At 33.4% G+C, this 22,048-nt stretch overlaps 1 non-coding gene across 1 annotated transcript; it reads left to right on the top strand.

The window, feature by feature from the left end:
- The first annotated feature begins 2,969 nt into the window (after window positions 1–2,969).
- Window positions 2,970–3,042, top strand: Trnar-ccu (transfer RNA arginine (anticodon CCU)). Its single transcript has one exon. It is a non-coding gene; the product is annotated as a tRNA-Arg (tRNA).
- The last annotated feature ends 19,006 nt before the right edge of the window (window positions 3,043–22,048 follow it).

Here is a 22,048-nt window from a genome sequence, read left to right as displayed (position 1 = left end):
ATAAATGCAAATAACTCTGTCTGTCTGTCCATCTCTCTATCTGTTGCTCTTTCTCGGCTACATCAAATTTGATTAAATTTGATATGAGGAACGCTTGAACTCGAAGGAAGGACATAAGTTACACTAGACTATAGGCATATTTTATCTCTAATACTCGTCCGCCATTAAACATTTCAAATATATTATATGTACGGACATAAGCTACGAGATACTTTTTTACATGCATAGATGCCAAATGTCTAGCATTATAAAGTAATAAAAAGCATATGTGATATGTTATTGATAATAATTAATTCGATGCAGGAGGCGTCAACGGTGAACTCGAAATAAGCGACAAAAATAGATTTAATACCGTGTAAACATGTGCACGATCTATAAATAATAGGAGACAATGACATTCTTGGGGACACGGGAGGCGCACGCGCATATTCCGATTAGCGATGTAATTTTATTTTTAAAAACAATCTTGATCCACGGTTGCTATAAGAAAGTATCTAGACACAAGTGAAATTTATTATATATTAAATAAATGCCCATATGGCACTGTGGTTTTGACATATGAAACTTAACTAAAGGTCGTGAGTGCAGGCTCGGGTAAGCAGAACTGAATTTTCATGTTCTTTACTTGGTGGTTGGACTTTGTGTAAGCTCGTCTAGCTAGATACCAACGACTCATCATATATCTTCTTCTGTTGTAAAACAATACCTTAGTTTTATTATGTTAGAAGGGTGAATGAATCAATGAAAGTACAGGCCCAAGGGACATAATATCTTAGGTCCCAAGGTTGGGGATGCATTGGCGATGTAAGGAATGGTTAACATTTCTTACCGCGCCAATGTCTATGGGCGGTGCTCACCAATTTCCAGTGATGGTCCATTTGCCCATTACATTTGTGTTCATGATTCATGTTGGGCTTGGAGAATTTTTCTGAGACTAGCATGCGTCGGGTGAACGGAGAATTGGAGCGGCTAGGTGAAGTGGATGTCTTAGCCCAGCAGTGTTATCTCACTGCATCGTACAAGCTGTTAATATAACGACCATATTTTTTGAAAAGTATATAACAAATATAATACATGGTATTATTTCAACTACATTCAAAACGAAAAGTATTTTCATTCCAAAAAAGGGCACGTTGAGTAAATTGTCTAATTCATTAAAAACCTGTAAGGGGGCTATAGACATTTCCCCCGACGCTGCTCGCGATTAACATATAAATGCGGCACTTGCGGCGGGTTCGTAAATAAAAACTCAATCGGAACGCCATTAAACGTACGCTTACTGTTCATCCTGGGATATAGAGTAGCATGGAACAGAGCTAACAGCTAACAGCTAACAGCTAACAGCTCAACTGAGTTGATATTGTAAACATCGTAATAATATTATTTGCAAGTATTGTTATCTGTATTTTAATTATTCCCCATTGTTATATTAATATCTTTATGTTGAAGGCGATATAAGTTTCAAGCAACCAAGATTGGACACATATAATATTTCATATGATGCTTTGCTATTTGTAAATATCTGAAGTGAAAGTATTAAATCAATATAACATTCAATTTGTTTTGGAGCCTATTCTCAGGCGTAGCTCCGGCGCTAGTCGGTAGACACAAATTAAGCACTCTCAAATTCAATGGTGCTCGTCTGAATAACCTTTTAATAATGTTACATTTATTGTGAAAAAAATAAGATAAGTTGTATCTGATGTTTGGCTATTCTGTGACATTCTTTAAGACGAGGGGTGATATACCACCCCAAAGGGAACATCTTGATTGACACGTGTTTACCTTGTTGCGCCGATTTTGATTGGGAGACGATTCTGATATAGAAAAAAAAATGCGTTTATGACAATGACAAATTACTTGTGAAATTTGATCATTTTGTTAAAATTAGCTCATTGTTTTTGTGATGCGTTAAAACTGATTCGATAATGGAGTTTGCTCTTCGGTTACTTCACGTTCTTGGTAGCCTTAAAAGAATCATGAAGGCATGTTTCACCGAAAGAATAATTTGAACATTTCTTATATATAATATGTACGATCAAACTATTGTATGGAATGTAAATCACTTCAAATATTGTTAAGTGCGAATGATTACAATAGCTAACAAAATACTATACTATATTGCCGTGTTCCGGTGTACCTATAGTGTGTTATTACAAATGTAACAAAAGTCATACACTTACTTATTGATTGTCAAATTAAACACTACCACACGTTCGGAAAAGAAAATACTCTGATCCAAGAAGAACCGGTGCAAGAAACTGATCGGTTTTTTTAGCCAAACATGATACATGTGATGGTGATGTGGCTAAAGTGATAATTTACCATCTGATGAAAGCATAGTACGTGAGTCTTCTTAAAAACAATATTCACTTTTCAAACTGGAATTCAACAAATTTATTTAATTAAACCCGCTTGGTTTTTCTAGAGTCTGAGTTGTTCCTCTCCGTACCGGTTGTAGATTTTGACAAATAATAAGTAATTATTCATCGTATCAGTATTTGACTTTGACATTGACTACAACACTACGCACACATACAACAAAAAGATCCAACACAAAACCTATTAAAAAAATAAATATCTGGTTATTATTTAAATACATCCTAGAATCGCGTTGTATTTAAAATAGCACTAAGAATATATTGTATAATAATACGCAAAAAGATTTTTACTATATAATTTTTTGCCATCACACACTTCAAACAAAATAAATTAAATTCTGTTATTGTTTTGTTTTTATGTTCTATTTTTAAAAAATAAATTGTTCATCCAACGTTTTTATTTTTGTTTTCAAAATATAAACATGACAACTCCAATATACGTTAACATCTCATCTTGGTGATGATTCTCTGAAATAATATTTGGCTTTTATTTAGTCCAAGGTTAAAGCGTTTAAGGTTAATTAACTTTTAAAATAAATCTTTCTTCAGAAAATGATAAGATGTGAAATTTCAACTGCGTTACATATAGCCCCTGTGGCCTAATGGATAAGGCATCGGCCTCCTAAGCCGGGGATTGTGGGTTCGAGTCCCACCAGGGGTACATGCCTAGTTATTTTGGTTTATTTTTGTTTTATTTATCAAAATTAAATTATCTTACTTTAACAAAACACAAGAATAGAATTTAGTATGACCCGAAAATTACTTTTTATGTTTACTTGTCCTTGCTGTCGAGAAATTCATTGTTATATAAATCATTCTAGAAATGTTTCCTTTATACAATATCATATTAAATTAATTTAGAAAAAAAGTAAACTGAGTCAATTTATTTATTTTATTAAGCACATTAACATAATAACACAATTTAATATATTTCAAGTAAACAATGAAAAAAAACAGATATGCATAACATTACCTACAAGTTTACATAGCATTCATAATACATTATATTACACTAAGGAATGATTATAGTGGTGGTTGTAGGGCTTTGTGGTAGCCCGCCTGGGTAGGTACAACCCACTCATCAGATAGTCTACCGCTAAACAGTAGTACCCAGTGATGTTGTGTCCGGTTTGAAGGGTGAGTTAGCCAGTGTAACTACAGGTACATCTTAGTTCCCAAGGTTGGTGGCACATTGGCGATTTAAGGAATGGTTAATATTTCTTACAGCGCTATTGTCTATGGGCGGTGGTGACCACTTACCATCAGAAGGCCCAATTGCACGTCCGCCTCCCGATATCATAAAAACAAATTAACACAATTAAAATAATAAAATAAAACAAAGTAAAAATATAAATAATTGGATTTTAGTTAATAAACAATTGTATAAAATTATTAAACTCAACAGGTGCTCATTCTGGCCTTCTCTCCTTTTTAAGAAGTAAATTAATCCAACAGCCTGGTCCGCTGCGCCAATATACTGCTGGTACATTGCTAGCTGAATTAAACGCTGTGTTTTTGACGATAATGTCAGCATTCAATTTATAAACATATCAAAACAAATCGTAAACTAATATAAACAACATTAAAAATTTGTCAAAAAAATAAATATATAGATTTATTGTAAACACACAATGTCTAGGGTTTATGGTGAGCGCTTATTCGTTTATTTGTTTGTTCGGTTATTCGTATATTTGTTTTATTCTTATTTTCTTTTTATTTAAAAATAACATAAAAATAAAACAATTGTTTTTGCATTGGAGCAAGAACATTTTATCTACAATAAATAAACGTATTACATCAAATAAAACTCCTAGTCTTTTTTGTATTTAAGCAAAAGAAAAGAAAAGAAAAAATGGTGAAGTACCCACTCGTTGAAATATTTACTGTATATTTAGTAAAATTTCAAAATAGGGTTCCTTGTAAATAGTGCAATCGTAGAATCGTTCAATAAAAATAGTACAGTGGTTTGTCTATGGTTTTTTTTTTCTGTAATAAAGTAATTTTATAAATTTTAAATTCAACTCTTAAACTTGTAAAACGACACAATATATTATATATCCATACTTTACAAGACAGACTGGCAAATCGGCGATCCAGTGGTAAATACCTATGGGCCAAAAGCCATTAGCACGAGACAAAATATTAACCATCCCTTGCAATGCATATGCGCAACAATCTTAGAAACTATACTTTTACTTGGTGGTAAGGCTTTGTGCAAGCCCGTCTGGGTAGGTACCACTCACTCATCAGATATTCTACCGCCAAACAGTAGTACTCAGTATTGTTGTGTTCCGGTTTGAAGGGTGAGTGAGCCAGTGTAACTACAGACACAAGGGACGTAACATCTTAGGTCCCGAGGTTGGTGGCGCATTGGTGATATAAGGAATGGTTAATATTTCTTTTGGTATTGGTTATTGACTATGGGCGGTGGTGACCATTTACCATCAGGTGGCTCATTTAATCGTCCGCTTACCGATATCATAAAAAAAAACTAAGATATTATGTAACTGTGCCTTTAATTACACTGGCTCACTCGCAAACTATTTTACTTTAATATGGCAATTTTTTTTAATTTAAATATCTTTGATTGTAGATAACTGTCACATTTCGGCTTAGTGTCTTTTCTTTCAAGACACTTAACCGAAACTAGCCGTTATTAGAGTTCTACACATAAAATTAAATAACATATAATGGGTATACTGATGAACAAAAAATATACGGAACACAGTTAACATTTAATGACTGAACTTGGCCCGAGTCTCGCCTGTACCTGTTGACGCACGTCTCAGACATCTTGTACACATCAAGTATGACATCACGTAATTTGCACGTCATTTATCTTTCTCTACTCGATTTAAAAAGAATTTAAATTGACAGAGAATATATTTTTACATCTCATGGCAACAATTTTTAGTTAAATTTTCAATGAAACTTCTAATGTTCTGGTCAAGGCTGACTTTCCATAAAGAATGCGATGCTATAAAATTAATGTGGAGTTATTTTTTTGTGATAAAGGCTGTGTACGTTGTTTTCTGAAACAGTTTAGTATTGTTTTTGTTTTCTGAATATACCTTGTATACAGCCTTGCGCTGAAGATTCACTGCCAAACAAGATTTGAATAATTTTTTGCTTTCGTGCTGACTATTTAAAATAACCTCAAATAACACTCAAATGAATTCTAATAACATATTGTGGTCGTCGTGACTCGTTTAATGCTAATATATATCTTTGGCCACAGCATGTGTGCTCACAAAAGTGTTCACTTTCATGGTCCGATGGGACGGCAAAGACAGGGCTGTACCTGATAATTTCTCCAAAGGAAACCGCAATATTTCGAAGCAGTAGGTAGGAGAATTCCACTATACCTGCAACAGTTTTCGCTACAGCACAAATTGCTATAATGGACGCTCAACACGCAATTACTAATTCAATGTTATTTTTGAATATAACTATACCTACAACTGTTATTTACAGAATTCAAGTGAATTAATAAAGTCATTGATCTTCAATGTGTGAACGCAACGCTTAAACTAAACGTTGCGTTACATAGCGTTACGCAACGATGGACAGCTAGCCTTATTGCAACGGGAATATTATATCTGGCGCAATTTAATGATTCCACGAAGTACCTAATCCGAATATCTTGGATTTATAGTGCACAGTAAATATAATAACTAAATTGGTTAATATGCTTATAATAAAACAGATCTTATAACGTTGAAATAAAGGCGGATATCGGTTGCTCGTATATTTATGGCAGTGAATAGTTTTAGTTTATAATTAAATACTGAAAGTAGGATGAAGGTAATCTCAAAATTTATTTCACAGGAAGTTTCTCTGTATCTTTCTGATTTACTACTTAAGTTCCGTTACAAAATTTGCTTATAAAGCTGAAGACGAAATCAAAGTTGTAACTACACATTACAACATACCAACAAAAAACAGAAATTTTCCCTATAATACGAGTATACCTATCGAATGTTTTGTCTCGTTCTCTTTCAATATGGTAGAGAATGATAAAGGATGTCCGAATTACGAAATATACAATTTAAGAATAACATGAATGTTGTCATTTTTTAACAAAAATAGGAAGGAGGGGCTTGCCTATTTGTCGCTCACGTCTTTTTTTATGTTCATCGGTACTTCGACAATGGTTAGACCAGTTTGGTTAATTTAAAACTGTACATATTCAATAGACTTGGCAAACATGTACGAGAGACGAACTCTAGCAAGCTTTAGCGTTTGGCAGAGGGAGAAACTCCGAGCAGGGACTTGCGATTCTCGTTTAGGTTTAAAGCCTCCTTTTCAATGCATCAACGCTCAAGTTTTTGCTTGTCCTGCCTTCCCTCCTCCGTATAGAAAGTAACCACATATATATTTGTTGTTCGCTCCTTCGTTAGGTCGTAATAATTATTCGGCTTTATGAATGGACTCTAGGCTGACGAGCAAGTGGGCCACTTGATGGTAAGTTGTCACCAACGCTCATAGTCATTGGCGATGTAAGAAATATTAAACATTTGTTATTAGCTAATGCGCCTTCAACCCTGGGAACTAAGATACTATGTCCCTTGTACTTGTAGTTTTTTTTTTATGTTAGAGGTGGCAAACGAGCAGAAGGCTCACCTGATGGAAAGTGACTACCACCGCCCATGGACAACTGCAACACCGGGGGGTTTGCAGGTGCGTTGCCGGCCTTTCAGGAAAGTTATACTGACTCACTGACACTTTAAGCCGGAACTCAACATTACAGAGTGCTATTTTTTGGCAGTAGAATATCTGATGAGTGGGTGGTACCTACCCAGACGGGTTTCAATAAAGCCCAGCCACCAAGTGTGTGTATGTTGGTCGTTATGGCACTCTTGCTGCAGTATATGTATGTTCATTTATTAATAATCATATATATGTCTTCGTATATTATGTAGCATTATGAAGATTCCAACTGTAGTATTCCACGAAGCCTCCAGCTTTTCATTCCACATATTGACATCATGTCACTCCTCGGGAACTTTAATATGATATATTTAACATTCAGTATTAACTCAATAAATAACATGTTAGTAACAAATTATTAATGCAAATTCAAATAATAATTTACGATTTAAAATTTGAAATAGTACTTTCAAATAAATCATACATGCTGAATTAAATCTGTTTATCAAAAGAAGACGATAGGCAAATCTTTGAATAATTCTTTAAGCTTAGAAAAGTTGTTATTTTTAGGGGTATTTTTCCCTTATAAATTACTATAGCTTAACCCATAGATTAAGCATAGGTATTCTTTACCTACTAATTATCTAAAATAATAAGCAATATTCATGCTGAGTGCTCTATAAAATAAATTTGACCTTGTACTTAGAGTTTTTTTATTTGAATTACCTACGCCTACGCATTTTATTTTTTTCTTGAAAATTGGTTAATAATTTTGACCAACGGTATAACAGAACATCAAACCAAAGGATTACAACGCCTCCTTATTCTCATACAGCACGATTCTGGCTTGTGCTCTGATTGGCCAAAGGCGTTACTCACCTGCGTTACCTTTGCGCTCGACCAATCACAGCTCACTTACCTGACAGATCGATAGTGAGGCGGGTTCACCTGTTAGTCGATATAATATTTAATTCAATCTTATTTTATTATTTTCTTACTTATCAAAGGGAGTAAAATAAAACGAGAAAGAAATATAAAAATAAATATTGTTTTTATGTATTTTTAATTATTATTTATGAGAACTTTTCATTTTTCTGATATTCATTTAAAAATTTACAATTAATATCAGAACCTATGATAGGTATATTTTTTTGTTATAAAAAAATTGGAGTTTTAAGTAATCTCATTCTTTAAATAGAAGTAGGCATATATAGAAAATATTACAAGAACATATTTTTTAATAAGATAGATATATTCCAAAAGTATTTAAGGGAAGGTGTGACAGATAGACCTACACGAATATGTATGTATAGGCCTGTGTAAGGAATTTATAGTCATATATGGGTACTTGTATCGCTTTGTAATGATTTTTCCAGAAATTAGGTTTGGTGCGATTTCGATCGTATAATTTTTTTATTGATGCTCTCAGAATATATATCAGGGTATACCTACATCGATTCTATGTACACTATATTTTTATTGTAAAATAACCGGTAAAACTAATGTTATATTTATGGTATTATGCGTCAAAGAGCCTTGTTTATAATCGATACATCATTTATTTGTTATTTTTGGAAAACCAAACTAGTGGATCACTTTGTAGTAGGTAGGCTAAGAGGTCATACATATGCCTATAAATAATAAATATAATAATATAAAAGAAGTAGAATAATACGTAGATATAGAATATAATATAGGTACATATTCACGAAAATAATTATAAAAGATAAGAAATCAAACTTGTGCAGGTAAACGGTTCACAATTTGGACTTTATTATAAGTTCGAAATGCATAAATAATTTGAAAATTTCATCAAGGGCATAATATTTACATTGCCACACGTCAGTTGTTAAAGCAGAATAACCTTTATATCTTTTTATTTAAAGTCTAATTCTAATAAATATCAGTAGTAAAAATATTATATGTCGAATTAAAAACAATTTCTCAAATTTAGTTTTCACGTAGGTATGTTACAGAGTTATAAAACGAAATTCATTACACGAACATCATTACGAGGATAATATATCATCGCTAAAAAGCCATTTCGTTATAAAAATACATACACAGGGAGTCGACATAATCTTTTTTCACACATGCTATCTTAGACACATTACACGGTGTTTTAGCGGATGGCGGAAATCCGGCGCACAAACGATGTGTGGACGTCTCACCTGGACGCCGATGGTCATTAGTGAATAGTGTTGTGTCGAATATTGTTATCGAAGGGTTATATTATAGAGACACTTTAAAAAAAAAGGGTTGTTGGAAGTTTCTTGCATCGACGCAGTACCTACCCTATGTCATTATTTGCCTTTAAATAGATTAAGTAAATTGTTTTTTATTCACGGATGTAATAAAAGAAAACCTATTAAAAACCCAAAAACATATTGTTAATAAAATATAGAAGTTAAGATTTCCGATATATTTTTTTTATATCAACAGCTTAATTACTTTTAATTAATTTAGTACGTTTTTTAAAATTATTTTATTACAAAGTCTTTAGGAAAATCTGCCAATACAGGACATACTTTACGTCTTTTCCGTCGAATGGGAGTGTACACACTTTGAACTTCTAAACCCCAACTGTTACTGAGAATTTTTCGACAAAAAAAAATCAAATAACTTTTTATCGAACCTTGGGATCTAGAACCCTATATATGGCCCCTTGACTAAAGCGGCAGTGCTAATTACAATTTAAAGTATAATTATTAAGTAAATGTAAATGTTTGTCTCAAAATAAGAAATAAGTATCTAATAAAAGCGGCAGACGGTCTAAAGAACATAAATATGTAAGAACATAATATTATGGACATAAATATACCTAACATGTTTTAGTTCTAAAACTATTGAACTTTTTACTACCTACTAAATGAGTCATAAATCCTACGTCATAAGTAGTAGATATTTAAGTATTCATAAAAATGAAAACGACTGAACAACTGAAATCCTTTATATTAGTTCTTAGTTCTACCATTTGGGCAATTAGGTGATTTTCAAATACTTATAAATAAATACAATACAAATAATTTAGTGCTATTCATAGTAAATTATACACGTTATAATATGAAATAAATACTTCATATTATAAAGTAAGGTGTCGATTGATATTTAACTCGTACATCCCTCGTCCATAGGCGCCACGTTTGCCAAAACAAACTTACGACGTTTGAAACGTGACAACTTTCAGAACACCTTGACGAGCTCTAACTGCATATCTGTTTCTTTTTAGACTTGGCACGTGGATTTGTTTTATAGTTTATTGTCGTGACACTCGCGAGCCGATACGATTTATAAATAGTGATGGGTTTATCGATGTTTTAATGTTCTGGTGAATGTGAATTAGAAATAAATGGGTCGACAATAGTCTACTGCTGCATTGCACGAAAACGGATAAAATTAATTTTCCACGTATGTTTAAAATTTCTACATGATACTCAATTACCTAATATAAAAATAATCTGAGCTTATATGGCTCAAAAAGAATATAATATTTTTTGTTGGAAATTGTATTTCGTGTATGGTGGATAGAATATGTGGATTTTTGCCGAAGACAGTGGGTTCTATTCCGAAATTGATTATTTTTTAATTGCTTATTTTATATTCTCACGCTCAGTTAAAGAAAACATCGTAAGTAAATTAAAACTAGTTGGACGTCATTCTGAAAAATATTTGTACGTCTGAGTAAAAGCCCGTTGGATCAGTTGACAGAAATGACTAGGTATACCTTTTTATGTTCTGTGGAATCATCTAGATATTGTTTTTTAGAAATATTTTATAAGATTACCCTGATACCAGAGCGATTCTAATTGCACAGCCTACGACCTGGCTATCGGATAGCAATTTACAGGGGGTGATAAAAAATATCGTGCCCTTGGGGCGGAGGTATCTGATACTTTAAGGAGAAGAAATACCTTCGATCTCACCATGAATTATTTTTAATATAATATTTTACGTGTATCTTTCAATAGCAATTAATAGTGTATTTAGTAATAAGGATTATTTATATTTTTAGTTTGCTGTTGTTGAACTTTTAACATACTAGAAGTATTTTGTCATGCTAGCTCACTGAGCGTTTATTCTAACAGTTTTGGTTATTTATTTTGAAAATATGGCTGACATTTTTTACTAGCAAGCCGACCTGGTTTTACACGGTTACAATACGGGTCTATGTAAATTCATTGCTTTTATAATATTTTCTTCTGCTATGATATGTATCTATAATACAGATTAATGTTCCTCTTGAATCACTAAGAGTATTGATGAATACTTTCGTGAATTGTTATTTAAAGAAGCACACGACCGGCGGGAAGCGACTTTGTTTTATACTATGGTATGTAAAGATTTCCGTTAGCAGTTTTACTGCTCCTTAACTGTAGGTAATGTAAAAATCTGCCTCCGGCTCATGTCGCGACTCGCGTTTACTTACGATGCGTTCAGATATCGACTCCAATAACAGCCTAACTCCTCTTAATATTGATGATTAAAAAACACACATATTAGAGCAAGAAAATAAGTTCGTTATATTAGTAAATGTATTATGCGCGGGGCATTTAGGAGCCGTGAAGGACCAGTGGTTACGAGCCGGGATTTCAACCGATGATTCTGAGAATAAACCCGGGATAAGAACCATTGAATGTATGTGCTTCATTTGTATTTTTAATACATCTCATGCTTGGTGGTGGGGGAAAGCATCGTGAGGAAACCTGCACTTGATTGATGAGAATCTGCCACGTGTGTCCACCATGCCGCATTGTAGCAACTTGTTGGAGTAAGTTCCATACCTTTTTATTATATAAGTACTAATGAAATTTGTAACAGAACCATTTCATGATATCGATTTGAAATTGTGTCAAAACGCGAATTATATGTGTGTATAAAATCGTTACGTTTTAACTAATTTATATTTACGTTGTTATTTGCGGTTATATTTAAGATAAAATAAAATCACACATTATTTTGAAATTATAATTGAAAGTGATATCAATTCTGTAGGTAGGTGTAGATCTGTTCTGTTAGAGGGCGTGCGTTATCAAATACCTATAATAATAATTAGCATAATATGATAATTGTAATAACGTATTTTAGAATAATTATAAATTATATTTATTTATATCTCGGACTAAGTCGTAGTTCTATCGATGATATTAGCTTCTATGATGGCTTATGATCGAAATTAGGATTTTATTATCTGTGAAAAAAGTATACCTTCTTAGATATTTTAGCGGGCTAAATCGAAAAATAAATTTTAATTAATCGAAACTATTTTTTATGGCAAACGAGCAGGAGGCTCACCTGATGGAAAGTGATTACCACCACCCATGGACATCTGCAACACCAGGGGAGTTGCAGGTGCGTTGCCGGCCTTTTAGGAAGGAGTACGCTCTTTTTTTGAAGATTCCCAAGTCGTATCGGTTCGGAAAAACCGCCGGCGAAAGCTGGTTCCACAGAGTGATTGTGCGAGGCAGAAAATGTCTTAAAAATCGCGCTGTTGTGGATTTTTTTCCTGTCACTTTCTTTAGGTCATCGGCCTTTAAGCTGCGGCTTTTTTTTAAATTTGTAAATGTGAAAATTAAAAATCACAAAAATCTAAAGTGACGTTTCTTATTCGTTTACCCAGATTTATTTTATTCTTTAAAACTGTATTTAAGTAAACATCCGTCTATCATGCTCGTATATATTTCATCAATTAGGTAGTTTGGAAGAAAATAACGTTAATAAATGACAAATACCAATAAAAAAAATTACAACGATAATTCATTTTCAACAGAATCGCAGAACATACGTTTCTTATCAACGTGAAATCTGATCGGTGACAAAAAATACATTCTGAATGAACAATTTACTGGCGAGAGTGAAATGAAATATCGTTGTTGTTCATTCTATTCCACTTTCACATTTACGAATTTATATTTTCAATGCGAACTCATTTCATTTTCGATAATGAAACTATATATCTTGAATGCTACACAAAAAAAAAAGTTAACTAAGATTGGAAGCCACAGCAAATAATTAAGGTAATGATTATTTGAATAGATAAAAAGTAATATGTATCATTTCTTATTATCGTTTAATTTTATTTTATGTCCCAGTGAATTAGATCAGGCGAATCTTAATCCAAGGACACGGGGTAAAATTCGATAGGAGAAGACTGTTGATCGGCGTTGAAGGAAAATATCATGAGCAAATCTGCAAATGTCGAATGAAATTCTTTCACGTGTACATCCAACTCGCCTTTGAGCAGCCGGATCCAATAAGCTATATTTCCTCGTCTATAGGAGAGGAGGCCTTAGTTCAACAGTGGGACATTAACAGTTGTTACTTCTTTTACTTCTTACGTTATTTTTTTATCTGGCGTCATGATTTTATTTCCAAGCAGTATTCAAATTTAAGGAGATATCTTGAGGGCTTTAGTTCTACCAAATAATTTAAATTCTAGTATGTACTTTAATCACTGGATCATTTATTAATCAAATCTCGATATATTAGTCTAATTAAAAAAAAAAATCATTTCCATGTTAAATACGTCCTTTATTGAGTAAGGTATAGACTTCATAACATAGATGTACACACAGTAAATACGTTACGTAAAATCATCTTATCTATATTAAATGGTCATTCTTGAACCCATTACCAATTATATAGTTGTTATTTAATTTTAGTATCCATTAATTCGGTATGCACGTAACAAACAGGCAGGCATGCCTAGACTCTAGGTAGGGATCGTAAGGTGCCAACGATCCGACGACGTCTGCCAAATAAACATTGTAAACGCGAACAGATAAATACAACATACTTGTGCTAGAATTGATCTAATTAGTTTGAGGTTAGGAATTTCGGGATCACAATTAAATTATTATTTTAAAAATAAAAAAGAATAACAATAAGTTCAAGGTTTAACAGCCCAATATCGAATCAAGAATCACAACTGCCTCGTGGATTTAGTAGTACCTAAGCTTATAAAACACTAGATGGGGTTTTCAAATTATTAGTATTAGCCCAACTTAGTGGCAGTGCCACCATCCAAGCGTTGGGCTAATACTAGTCTTCCGTACTTTGGGAAGCAAGTATAGCCGTTGATTCTGTGCCTGATTCTTGGTATAAGTAATAGAATACTCTCCGTACACCGTCACTGTACTTCCAACCGCTGCAACCGTCCTAAGTGATTACATATATATAAAGATAAAATACCCTGACATCGTATCTCATATAATATAATTGTAATGAAAGCTACAGTTAAATATTCTTACCAATATGTAACTACGTCTTGACTTACAAACGCCTTTATCAACTAAAAACTTCTTGGCATAGTTATATCTGAGATCAAAATTTTTGGGAGCGGAGCAAAGGCTAATCCTCAATAATAAAAGAATGAAATTCACATGGACTTGCATACATATAACTGACGCACAAAAATAATAAAGCAATATAACTCTTCCGAAACGCTCTAATGGCATTCCTCGCATTCATTCGAAATAAAGAGAGCTCGAATAAATTAAGAAGAGATCACCAAACAGCTGCCACCGTCCCCGTGGTATATGGACGACAGATTACCTGTGAAATATTGCTTATTTCAAAACCGGAGGAAAGTGTAAAAAAAATGAGGCAACTTGCCAGAAAATGCCTGGCACGACAGGCAAGGTGTTTATATAGTCCATTCGCGCAAATAGTGTGCGTGCGTCAAAACGACAATTATGTACGTCCCGTCCTACTTTTATGTCACAATGAGAGTAATAATTTAGATTTTACGGTAAAATTAAAGTGCGATTATAATTCGTTGTTATTATACAGTTAGGCTTGCGTTTGACAACTATACGCTATACCATACTATAAATAGCTTAGGCTGGTTAGCGCAACATTGACTTAGAATTATATCATAAAATAACAATGCAGTAATAAATGTCCTAGGTGGACTTATTTATGAAATAATACTTGCGTTATTTTTATTAAAACTTTGATATCGCAATATTTGGTATAATTCAATAATTGGTTAACGCAACGCAAGCTAGTAAAGCTTCCAGTTGGCGTGTGATTGGCCGCCATCTTCGTAATTTTTCTGTTAATTTGTACAAAACTTTAATAATTTATGCATCTTTTACTCAGTGGTAGGTCTTAGTGCAAGCCCGTCTGGGTAGGTACTGCCCTTTCATAACCTATTTTACCGCCAAACAGCAGTGCTCAGTATTGTTGTGTTCCATAACAAGGGGCACAAGGGACATAACATCTTAGTCCCAAGTTAGTTAGTGGGTGGCATTAGCGATGAAAGAAATTGGTAATATTTCTTACAACGCCATTGTTTATGGGCGGCGGTGACCCCATACCATCAGGTGACCATTTTACTCATCCTAGATAGACCTACATATCATACAAAAAACCTAAACCTTCCCCAGAAATATTTCTATCCATTGGTGAAAACCATATCTAAATCCGTTCCGTAATTATTGAACTTATCTCGTTCATTTTATAATATTATTTAGTGATTTCAAATCTTTCAATACCATAAATCATACGACGTCATCCTAAGATTGCATTTGAAGTTCAAACATTCAACGTAGTCGGACGTAATTTGCGATAAGTGACATTGCTAATAGGTAACTCAGATGCTTTGATAACAACGATATATCTGAACACCTACACGTTCAGTACAAACGACAGGAAACGTGAATAAATTTTAATTAATTATGCGACGCGACTGTTCTTTTATTATTAATTTTTGTTTCAATTCTAGTTTATTTGTTATTTTTGCGTTAATTTAAAATTATATTAATTTTCATGTGAGCATTTTAAATAATTGAAACTGAATTTCAAATTTATATAAGTCATTATGAAATACTGCTCAAGATACCTGAGTTAGTTAGACTTTAACAAGGATATAGAATACTCTTCCTTATTTAAGGCCTGTTTTCAGCCCCAGTATAATGAAAATTATTGTCATATGATTTGACGTTTATATATCCTGAAAGTAAAGTTTCTTATTGACTAAACAACAGCCGATCTTCGCTGGGGTAGGAGCTTCTCGTTCTTCTCGAATGACGTGGCCCACACTGACGTATTTTTTTTTAAATTATTTAAAATATTTTTATTTCATTTTAATTTACAATATGTTTCACTATAACAATATATTACACTGCTCCACGCTGGAACATAGACGGCACAGCTTCATGTATGTAGCATTGGATTGGTTTAAGATGTTCGTCGCTGAAACACCCACCGCCCGGCTGAGGAATTTGCCGATTGCGTCGTCGCCATCTTACATGTAGTAGCTCGTCTGGTTAGGTACTATAGATTCATTACACACATTCTACCGCCAAACAGCAATTCTTAGTATTGTTGTGTTTCATTTGGAAGGGTGAGCCAGTGCTATTACAGGTACAAGGGACATAACATCTTAGTTCCCAAGATTGGTAACGCATCGGGGATGTGCGAAGTGCTTTTAATTTTTTACAGCGTTCACCAACTAATATTGTATATAAAAAAGACTATGTGTCTATTCATAAAATGTGTTTATAAGGTAAAAAAGTACAATCAATATATACGTAGGAGGGACGCCACGCCAGACACAGCTTAACTTTGATTTTCAAAATGATACACATCCTTTAATAATTCGCTGTCCATAAAATCATATCAGTAAAATTCTTATTAATTTTATTCATATTTTATATTTTTTCAATATTGAAAATTGAGCGTATAATATACTCTTTAACGAATGTACTTCGAATACTAAAAGACAAAATCATTTTATAGCGCAAATATGCAAAAAATCACATATTCAACACATGTTAACCATAAACAAAAGAGTAAAACGTGTTAGATTTTTAATACAGCAGGTGGAGGTGAAGGCGCCGTATCACCTGACACCTGTCAGCTCCCAGCGTGACAGCCCCGTGACAGTTGACAGCTCCCGTGACAGATTGAGGCGTCACTCGCTCGCGGCCGCCATTGTTTCGCCGCACCTTTTTTTATAAACGCCCGTTTTTAATCACGCCCGCCTCTTTAGTCCTGCTTTTTTGGTATGCGGAAATTCATCACTTTCCCTGATGTGTCATTTATCTATTTATACTTGTAGTGATGTGACAACGTCATTTTATAATTTAAAATATATAAATTATTTAATTTATATTAGAGTCGTAATCTTATATGTTTTTCTTCATCAAAAATGCTACTAATTTTTAGGCAACCATTGTTTCTACTCTTTGATTTCGTTTATTATGTAACATATAATTGCTTAGTTTAGCAATGTTTAACAAAGTGGCTATAAAATTGTTAGGTACCTATATTATGTTTGTAATAACATAACTATATTTCCAGTTGAGGATATAAAACAGTTTTTGGATGATACAGAAAATTGAACGTCAGATCATTACCGTTATATGACGTATTTTATAATAGTATAAATATACATCATATGTTGTGGCTTCTGTTTATGAATAAAGACTAAGTCAGTCAAAAAATTCAATTAAAAAAAAAAAAAGAACTAGTATAGCCAGGAAGACAGATTCCATTGACTATTGAGATGAATTGTTCTAGGTTAATGAAGTTGCCAGTTCGCCTTTGATGTGATGGACGTTTGTTATCTCAAATATGAAAATATTAAAGACAAAAATATTTTGCAGTTGTTTTATTCTTTTAAATCATGTTTTTTTTTTGTGTTGAATACAACTCAATTTTAGAACTTCTTTGTAATTAAAGTTATTCTTCTCGGTAATTAAAGTTATTTCAAATAAATATATATATTTATGACTTTAAACAGTTTTGTAGAACTTGGTGTCACTTTTTATCGCTTTTGTTATCTTTGACACACTAAACGTTTCGCATATAATTAGATTATATATATTCATCGCAATATTCCTTTAAATCAAAGCGCAACTTTACAATGTTGCGCTCCGATAATGTTGAGTGAGCCATTGTTATACATAACATCTTAGATCCAATAAATGGTAACCTTAAGTAGTGTAGGCCTATGTCATTGGGGGGGTGGGAATAATTTTGCTCCTCTATTTTGAAAGCAAAATAAAGTCGAAAGTTACTTAAAAATAATTATTTATTTTACATATTTTTATGTATAATGTTAATGTGTTTGAAGAAATTTTATGAGTCGTATGTGTCGTAGAGCAGTAAGCCGAATCAATAATAAGAGAAATGGACTTTTCCGTGCGTAACATAAATCGACTTTTTTATCGAAGTTTCTAGAAATAAATTTAAAGAATATAATTTTTAAGGTCAAAATATCATCATATTGAACAAAACAATAGAAAATCTGACGTTATATCCTAAATAAATGTACAACCTGTAAATATTCCACTGCTGGGCTAAGGCCTCCTCTACCTTTGAGGAGACGGTTAGAAGAATATTCCACCACGCTGCTTCAGTGCGGGTTGGTGGATTCACACGTGGTAGAATTTCGTTGAAATTAGACAAATTAGAAACACAAATTAAGCACATGAAATTTCAGTAGTGCTTGCCTGGGTTTGAGACCGAAATCAACTGTTAGCGTTCTAACTACTGAGCCATCTCGACTGAATAAATGTACTGTTCATCTCATAAATTGTTTTTGAAAATCGAACGCCATTGCAATGTACCTAACGTTGGTTGTCATGGGCCACGCTAAGTATATTTAGAAGCAACCCATGAAGTGGCGTCTTGTTATTAAAAGTGATAACATAACTTTTATTCAATCCGTTAAAATATTTACAAAATTATCAATAAATGCCAAACCCACATAGACATCTGTGTCACAGTATCCGGTGACATCAAACGGCTGATCATCTAGTAAATTGTTTACGATGCTTTGATCTCAACGCGACGCGGTAAACATATTAAATTGACTGGAGTACCTTGGAGGATATTTGATACGAGCATAAATATTATATACTGGTTCTTTCTTTTTAGTCTTATCTGTGTCATTTTTAGTCTGTAATGTCAATTCATTACTCCAAAGGAAAAGACAAGACGAAGTAGAACATTCTACTACTACTACTACGATACAATAGCACATAATTGTGTGCGCAAATGTATCTTATAATCAGATGTGCCTATAATTCTCTACGGAGGCAGGCCTGATGAGGAATCAATGCGTGCACAAACTATTCGAGATCCAGACTGATATAGAAAATTCTTTGACTGATAGATCAAGTTACATGTTTTTTTTTTCACCCGGGTTGTGAACCCTGGATTTCTAGTTTGGCCACTATGTCATGACATGACATCACATGACACATATACTTACATCACATGATAGATGTCGGCTTCGAAATGTGAATGCGTTGGATTTGAGCTTTTGTCTAATCAGCTTCTTTGTTTTTTAATACATGCTACTATAGAAGTACTCAAATGCAACTATATATTTTTAGTTTTTTAGTTGGCAACGTATGAGCAAGCTTGCAAATAAGTCTAAAAATCAACATCTATTGACAGAGTTAACATTAAAAAGCTTGGCATACACAACGAAACGAAATTATATTATTTTTTATATTGTTGGTATGGCTAAAAAAATTGGATATTCGTATGAAATCAATGTTGCGCGTGCAGCATCGTACACTTGATAGAAGTGAAACTTCTTTTATATACAGCACTCTTTCTCTTTCTCTCTGCAACATATCTTTCTTCTCTCTCATGTAACGGCTTGGGCCTAAACATGTGACGTGTCCTTTAAATATTAATCTCAATCGTCGTCATCGATTATTTTTGAATCTTCTCCACCTGATAGTAAGTGGTAGTGGACTCAGTCAGGAAAAATGAACTACACTAGCCACCCTCGTCGTACCGGCCCACAAGATGCATCTTCATGTCTCATTCGCAGGAACCCAGGTTATATGAGGAGGACGAAACTTGTGCTGGTAGAGAATTCCTTTTTTTGGCAGTGCAACAAAGAAAAGAGTTGCCAAATGTCTTCATGCACGATGGCATTAATGTCACAGTTAGACGTTGACATCAAGAGCCAGCACGCGTAGACTTGTAAATGAAAGGGGAAGCAAAGGGGAATTAGAGAGAATAATTCTTCAGACTCTCACCGTGATACAGTTGATAAAAAGCGCTCAGCACCGCTATTTCTCGACGCAATTGTAAAGGTTCGAGGGTGTTTGTGATCTTTACGTCGCCAGTAATGCGGATCGCACGCCTCTGCAACCGATCCATCACCCCCATTGAGTACTTTTCGGGGCCATCCCAAAGGTGAGACCAAACCTGCGTTTTGTACAACAGGAGCCGTTGTTGTGGCGTGAACGTCAATACCCACCATGGCAATTTTGTTTGAATCATCAGCATCGTGCCATAGAGAAAAGTACAAGACGAAAACTTCACTTTACAAATTTATACCTAATTTTAATGCACAAAAAAAAATAGATTAAATCTCGGTAGTATAAAGTAGGTTAATATCCAAGCAACCTTTGTTACTAATTAGAGATTGAAAATAGGAAGTGAAATGAATAATTAATCAAATAAAATGTTATTTCTTATTTACACACATTCAATAGGGTGGCTAAACCTTAGAAGATAAGTCAGAAAAATACGCGGCAGCATGTGTTTGCGTTTTAAGATAGTGTTTTTTTTTTATCAATCAATATTAATAAAAAACTGTAGATTATTTTCGAAGCCAGATGGCTATAATGGCCAATTAATTATGAATCCTTATTCACATGTATAAGACCACCTTGGGCATTTTATATAGATAAGAGATGAAGATTATTGTCTGTACCTTATAATATTTGAATGAATACTTTAAGAGATTTACCGATTTGAAATTATTAATAATGGCTCTAATATTAAAATATTGACCTTATCAGTTAAAATTACCTACATAGGAATCTCTGTTTCACAATAAAATTACAAACTTAAATCAATTTAGATAGGTATATTTTTGCGGTTCAACGGGGAAATGCTGCTAGCATTCTTGCCACCATTCCACGCGGTCATCAATAATACAGTGACTATTTTTATATAGTTAAGGACTTCATGTTAATAATTCTTATGTAATAAATAAATAATTTAGATATTATTATGTATTATTACTCACAAACCTATAAATAAATAGATAAACGTTAAAATATATTTTAACTAAATATTTTCTAGCACTTCTTAGTTTCCTTATTAATAAACTTCATCCGTGGAAAGTCAGGGGGGGGGCGTATTGTTAGTAGCTTATAATATATTAAAATCCTCTTTAATCATTCAGATTTTCCTGAATATATTTAAATTTTTGCTTTAAATGTAAACATTATAACATCAATTTCATTAACATAAGTTCCCTGACCTTTAAAGTATATTTAGGTCCACTTAAAGAGTTATCAACATCAAACAATTCAACCCGCCAAATGGTCAGGAGGTGTGTGGACGGCGGGAGAGGAAATACGCGCCCAGGGCTCTCCATCCGGTGCTGAGGTCGGACCCAATCTCCGGTTCAGATATTTCATATCAAGTGCAAATCTTGATTATCTTTAGATTATAAACGTGTATACTTACGTACAAAATGCGTTCATCTAATTAAATATAATACTTTAAAAAATTTACATTACATTAACAGCCTGTAAATTTTCCACTGCTGGGCTAAGGCCTCCTCTCCCTTTAAGGAGGATGTTTGGAGGATATTTCACCACGCTGCTCCAATACGGGTTGGTGGAATACACGTGTAGCAGAATTTCGTTGAAATTGGACACATGCAGGTTTCCTCAAAATGTTTTCCTTCACCACCGAACACGAGATGAATTATAAATTTAAATTAAGCACATGAAAATACAGTGGTGCTTGTCTGGGCTTGAAACCGAAATCATCGGTTAAGATGCAAGCGTTCTAACCACTGGGCCATCTCGGCTCTTTAATACCTAATATATAATCTTTAATACGTATAATACTTCAACATACGAGTAATTCAATCCTGATATATTGATATATTTGATTTTGATCAAATCAAGGGTTAGGAATAATTAATTAATTGAGATCAATTTTGGACCTATCGATTCGAATTTATTTTAAATTATATCAATATATATTATTTAAAAAGACAAAGTATTTACTTTCAGCATCAA

The sequence above is a fragment of the Vanessa tameamea genome, chromosome 7, assembly GCF_037043105.1.
Source record: "Vanessa tameamea isolate UH-Manoa-2023 chromosome 7, ilVanTame1 primary haplotype, whole genome shotgun sequence".
NCBI lineage: Eukaryota > Metazoa > Arthropoda > Insecta > Lepidoptera > Nymphalidae > Vanessa > Vanessa tameamea.
The sequence above is the reverse complement of the archived record's forward strand: the minus strand, read 5'-3'. Positions and strand labels throughout refer to the sequence as shown.